The sequence below is a fragment of the Sorex fumeus genome, unplaced genomic scaffold (genome assembly GCF_029834395.1).
Source record: "Sorex fumeus unplaced genomic scaffold, SorFum_2.1 ptg000048l, whole genome shotgun sequence".
Classification (NCBI taxonomy): domain Eukaryota; kingdom Metazoa; phylum Chordata; class Mammalia; order Eulipotyphla; family Soricidae; genus Sorex; species Sorex fumeus.
The window spans coordinates 4,226,085-4,232,084 of NW_026606105.1; the positions used below are offsets into that span (position 1 = coordinate 4,226,085).

General features: G+C 38.7%; 1 long non-coding RNA gene across 1 annotated transcript in view; it reads left to right on the forward strand.

Annotated features, from left to right (window-relative positions):
• LOC130032324 (uncharacterized) overlaps window positions 1-5,320 on the forward strand; it is a 52,851-nt gene extending 47,531 nt beyond the window's left edge. The window contains exons 2-3 of the long non-coding RNA XR_008793830.1: window positions 2,725-3,080; window positions 5,013-5,320. This is a non-coding gene — a long non-coding RNA (uncharacterized LOC130032324). The remainder of the gene's footprint in view (window positions 1-2,724; window positions 3,081-5,012) is intronic.
• Window positions 5,321-6,000: the final 680 nt, after the last annotated feature.

A 6,000-nucleotide genomic window follows, 5' to 3' on the forward strand; every position in this document is an offset into this window, starting at 1 on the left:
AGGAGTAGTAAAATAAGTATGCAATTAAATAAAAGAAAGAAAATAAAAAAGCATTTGATTTCTTTTTCTTTGGGGCTAGAAATGGTCTCCTTTTATCTGAATCTCTTGATTGTGCCATTGAACTCAGTAGAAACCATTTTTGGCCCTGAGTCCAATAATACTTTTAGTAACAATAGCATGAATAATACTAATTGGTTTTGCTATTTAAAATAAGGTCCTAGATTAAGCATAGAGAACTGAATGATAGCTACGGAACAGTACTTGGGGATGTGAAAAGGGTGTATTTGTCTAAGAAGTCAGCAGGCAGAAAGAAAAGAGGAGAAGCAGAGAAAAGCCCAAGGGATCTGATTCTTTGCTCTTCTGGTGGAATACGGAGTTGAAAGACGTTGACTTTGAATAGCAGAACAGTGGATCGGGGAGGGAGCGCAGAGGTCTGGACTGCATGCTTTGCATGTTGGAGGGCTGGGTTTAAGCCTTAGAACCTCGTGGTCCTCCAAGCACTGAGAAGAGAGAGAGCCACGGCCACTGAGCTGGGCGTAGCCCCCAAGCACTGCTGGGTGTCATCTGAAATCCCCTCAAACATAGTAGAAAAGGAAATTGAAACTTAAAATTCAATAATTTAAAGGCATTGAAAGTGAGAGCTAAAAGGTGTATTGTAACTCCCCAAAGTAGGCAGGAGGGCACAGGAGAATTTTAGGGCAGAGCAAATGATGACTCTACGAATATCGCTTATAGATGGATTAAGTCATGTGTGTAAATGTCCGGACACTGCGGCGGATAGTCTTCACTGGGGCAACTCAGAGTGGGGTGGGTTGAGTTTTCCTCCCTGCCGCAGCAAAACCCCAGCAGCCGAAAATCTCTAGAACTCAAATGCAGCCATGCTCATGGCCATTTTCCACAGGCTCAGATGAGCCTCACCTATGAGGGAACCTGCAGAAAACTCAGGTATGTGGGACCCGTGACTGAAATCTCCAAGCTTGCTCAGAGCAGGACTGGGCCTCCTTCCCCCAGCTCCCTAGTTTTCTAGTAGCTTGGAAGTCACACCCACAAACTGCCCCCCTGATTATATCAAACTGTTGATATGATCTCATCAATGGCCAAGAAGAGAGTGATATAGGCCTTATCCATGAATGAATCCGCTCTACAATCATATTCTAAATTTCAGAATTCCTGGAGTACATGGCCATGAATTCTCTAGTCCACTGATGTACCAAAAGTGGCACACATTGTTTGGGTTTAAAATACATGCCTGTAATCTCTTATACAAGGGCTTAAATGATCCAGGATGAAATACAACAAAATCTTCACACACTTTCCTCTTATGTTGGTGGGATTGGTGTTTGAATATTAAATGTAATGAATTTATAGTGAACAACTTTATAAAAATAAATACAATTTTAAAAGTAATGTATGTATATACACGTATATACATATTTGGAATTATGGGAGTTAACTGCTACAAAAACTAAAGACAGAAACCAATATTGCTTCTGAGGAGTAGAGACCTGGGTGAGCAGAAGATTATTGCTTTTCTCAAAAAGTCATTTCCAATGTCTACTTCTTTTGCCAATATCTAGTATTATTTTGATAATCATAATAAAAATGTTGAAGCAGGTATAATTTTACTGATGTAATTATTTTAGGGGATGGAGATTTGTAAATGAACGAAATTATTTTTATTAGTATTCACAGTCTCATTTTAAAAAGTTATATGAGTTTTTGAGTAATGATACCTTATTTACTTTATTTTTTTCGTATTTTGGGACACTCTCGGCTGTGCTCAGGGCTTACTCTTGACTCTGTGCTGAGGGATCATCCCGGTGGACTCAGGGCACCATCTGGGGTGTTGGGAATCCATCCCGGGTCAGCCAGATGCAAAGCTAACACCTTACCCACTGTACTATCACTCTGGCCCCATGTTATAATACTTTTAATGACAGCTGGATAGCAGTAAGGCTATTTCACAAGGAAATAAAACCTCTCAACATTATGAGAGATAGAGACTGATGATTATGATGTGAAGTGTACTTCCCCATTTTTTTTTTTTTGTTACTCAGTCGGTTGGATAAGGAATCTAATCATTTTCCTTAAGCATTTTCTTGTATGTGGTTTGCTGATGGCTTTGATGCCCCATTTCCTGCTGCCCATGGCTTTATTTTGATAGTGTTGACTTAATATCTCAGCATTTGCAAATGATGAGACAGGAGAAGGTGTTTACAAAGCACACCTACTGATTTTCTCAGCACTCAGTATATTATTCAAAATTCATTTGTGAAGTTACAGGGAAGCATACCACCACTTTCAATATTAAAATGCTTTTAAAAAACAGCAACACAATTCTCATGAGGATTACCAGGACAAATAAATATTTTATATATATAGTATAAATATATGTACTATATAAATATATGTATATAGTTATATATAAAACAATATTATATACAATATTATATTATATATTTATATATGCATATATAAAATATATATAGTATAAATATTATTATTTGCACTTACACCGAACCATAATGTTTCCATCTGGAAAACTTTCATGGTTTCCACAAAAAGTTGTATTACTTTTTGGTAAATCTTAAGGATGGCACATGTAAGGAGTTCTGGTCAGTGGAACTAAGTTCTTGACCCTAGGAAGATGCCCGCAGTGAGATTCATTTTTACACATTGTCTGAAAAATTGGTCACAAAATGAGTTCTCCTTTTTCCTTTTCAGGATGGGGGTCCTCGCCACTCTGTGTCACAATAGTGAATTGGCTTGAGATTCGGCACCTATTTGAAGTAGAATCAGATCGTCTGCAGCATCCTTTTGTTGCTGTTTCAAGGCCCATCTTTCCTTTTTACTTTTCTACCTCAAGTTATCGCCTCTTTGAAGTCCGTGGACATTGACTCGACAGTCAGGAAATGAGACCCTTAAGGAGAGCCACTGTATTTTTTTTTTTTGAAAATGAAAGGTTATAGTGCCACCAGTTCAGAAGGAATTTAATTGAATTCTCTGCAGATAGATAAGGTGGAATAAGTTTTATTTGGTGACATTTTCATAGACTAACTTCTGGAGACTTGTAATTTAAGGTAAAATGCCATCCTTGTGTTTTGGCCATCTTATATTTGTCATCAATTTCTATGAATATATAAATATTTCATATAGTATTGGTGGAATAATACTCTGAATTATTATAGTACTGCAAGTCAATGTAAATACCTAAAAGATTAAAAAGATCTCCAGTTTGTAAATATAAGATATCTTTTCATTTCTTTATATCTTACCCATGCCATTTTCCAAGGAAGAGGACAGTCTTGGCATTTGTGTAGAACTACCAAGACCCTGAATAGCCAAAACAATTCTGAAAAAGCAAATAAGTGAATGCTTCTCAGTCTCTGACTTTAGCTAGATCACAAAGAAAAAACAATTAAAATGTATGATATTGGAACAAAATCAGACTTACTTACAAATAAGTAAGTAATAGACTAGAAAGAGGTGTCGTAAGTAAGACTATATGTGGACATCTAGTCTACCAGGGAGCCAAGATCATATGATGCAGAAAGGAAGTCCTCATCAATGAATGGGCTGGGGATGTTTGGTTGCTACATTAGCCACTACTCCCCACCCTGCCCCCAAATAGAGAAAACATCATTGCTTATACTATACACAAGCATTAACTTAAATGGTTTGAAGACTGTTATACACCAAACCATACAATACATAGAAGAAAATGTAGGTGATACAATTCCAAGATTGTGACCTCGGCTATGTTTCTGGAACCTCAACTCCACAGACAAGGGAAGCAAAAATAAAGTGTATGAAAATAGCACATCAGATTAAAAGGCCTTTATGTAGGAAAAGAAATTGCTTCAATATATCCTATAAAAGGTTTATTATCCAAATTTACACATTGTTCACACAACTCAACAACCAAAAGCAAGAAATCCTTATTAACTGGGCAAAAAGACCTGAATGGATAGACATTCCCCACACAAAATATATGCATGATAACCTCCTTAGCTTCATGTTTTATTAGGGAGATGCAAATCAAAACATCAGTGAGCTGTTACTTCATACCAGTGGGAATGACCTTGCTAAAAATGTCTGAAAACAAGTGTTGGAAGATGTGGAGGGAAAGGACTCTGGTGCGCTGCTGGAAATGTGCATGGGTGCAGCCTCTGTGAAAACAGGATGGAGAGTCCCTAGAAAAATAAAAATGGAAATATAGATGCAATGCCCTTCCTGGAATTTACGTGAAAGATATAAAATCACTAATCTGAGAGTAAATTTTTACCGTATGTCAACAGTAGCTTTACTAACGACAAGTATATGGACCAACCCTAAATGCTCTTCGGAGATGATGGATAAGGAAGCTGTGTCTATATATGAAATGGATATTGTTCTACCTTTTACAAAGATGAAACCATGTACCCACCCAGGACACACAACATTCATTCAAAGGGACATATGCACACCATTATTCATTGCAGAACTCAGTACAAGAGCAAAGATATGTAATCAACCCAGATGTCTGATAATAGATCAGTGGATCATTAAGATGTGTGATTAATGTATTGAGAAATACATGTTTGTGTGTGCACGCACACGTGTGTGTGTATAAACAATGGGATACTACACAGATATAAGGAATGATAAAATCATGCAATTTGCTGGAACATGGACGGAACGGGAAGAGGTCATGTTAAATGAAGCAAGCCAGAAGAAGGATAAACACAGGATGATATCACCTATATGTGGTTACAGTAACTGCATGAGGAAATGCACTGGTTTAAAGGGGAGATGCCTAGATCACCTTTGGTACCAAAGTATTGGGAGAAGGAAAGAAAATAAGTGGAGGGTGGAGGGAGAAGAGACAGATGAGAATTAACAGTGGGCCAAGGTCAATGTACCTTGGTGGTGATAAGGAATGGGAGAGCTAAATATCAAAAACATAGAGTCAACAACACTGAAATTATAAGACCCAAACTTAAATGAACTTAAAAAATGTGTCTATCTTACAGCACAACAAAGAAGAAAACCGGCTGGAGGGGCACCACAGCTCTCGGAGAATGCTCCAGGTCCCAAATAGAGCCGATATCACCGGGAGGTCCCAGATGGGGTAGGTGCTGCATCCTGCCTTCTCCAGATGGAACCCTGATGACCACGAGCCTGCAAGCGGGCACCAGGACATTCTTTCCAAACTGCGTGGCTGCTTATGTGGCCGCGCGACACCTCCTTATATACAAAGTGATCAATGGAAAGTAAATCATCCAGCGTTTCTCCCTGAAAATCAGACTTAACTCTTTTGCAAACCACAGCACCCAAAAGGAGAGAGAGAACAGAGGGGAATGCCCTGCCACAGAGGCAGGTGGGATGGGAGGGATGGGGGTTAGGAGGGATATTGGGATCCGTGGCGGTGGGAAATGGGCGCTCGTGGAGGGATGGGTATTCAAAATAAATAAATAAATAAATAAAATAAAAAATGTATCTATTGAGATGGAAAATTGAGGAGTGGGGTAGGTCTAGGAGAGAGAACCTGGGAACACTGGTGGAGGGAAGATGAACCCCGTGGCTGGATTGGTGATGGAACATTGTATGTCTAAAGCCCAACTATGAGTGACTTTGTAAATCACGATGCTTACATGAAATAATTGAAGAAGGAAAAGATGAAACCATACCCTTGGGGACAAAATGGGAGCTCTTGAGGTGATATGTTAAGTAAAGTAAGTAGAACACAGTTAATGAGGAGTCTCAGTTATATGCAGAATATAAATAACTAAAGAAAAGGAACTGGAAAAGTAAAATAACAAAACTCCTGGACTTGGTGAAAACTATGGTGTTTACTAGAAGGAAAGAGGAAGAAAAAAGAGAGCTAGGCCATTTTGATAATTGAGATGATGCTGGCTTGATAGTGGTGGTTTTGGTGAGTCGTAACCATACTTATAAGGTAAAGGTAAAGGTAAAGGTAAAGGCCCTCCCGTTGTTCGTCGATTTGCTCGAGCGGGCCCA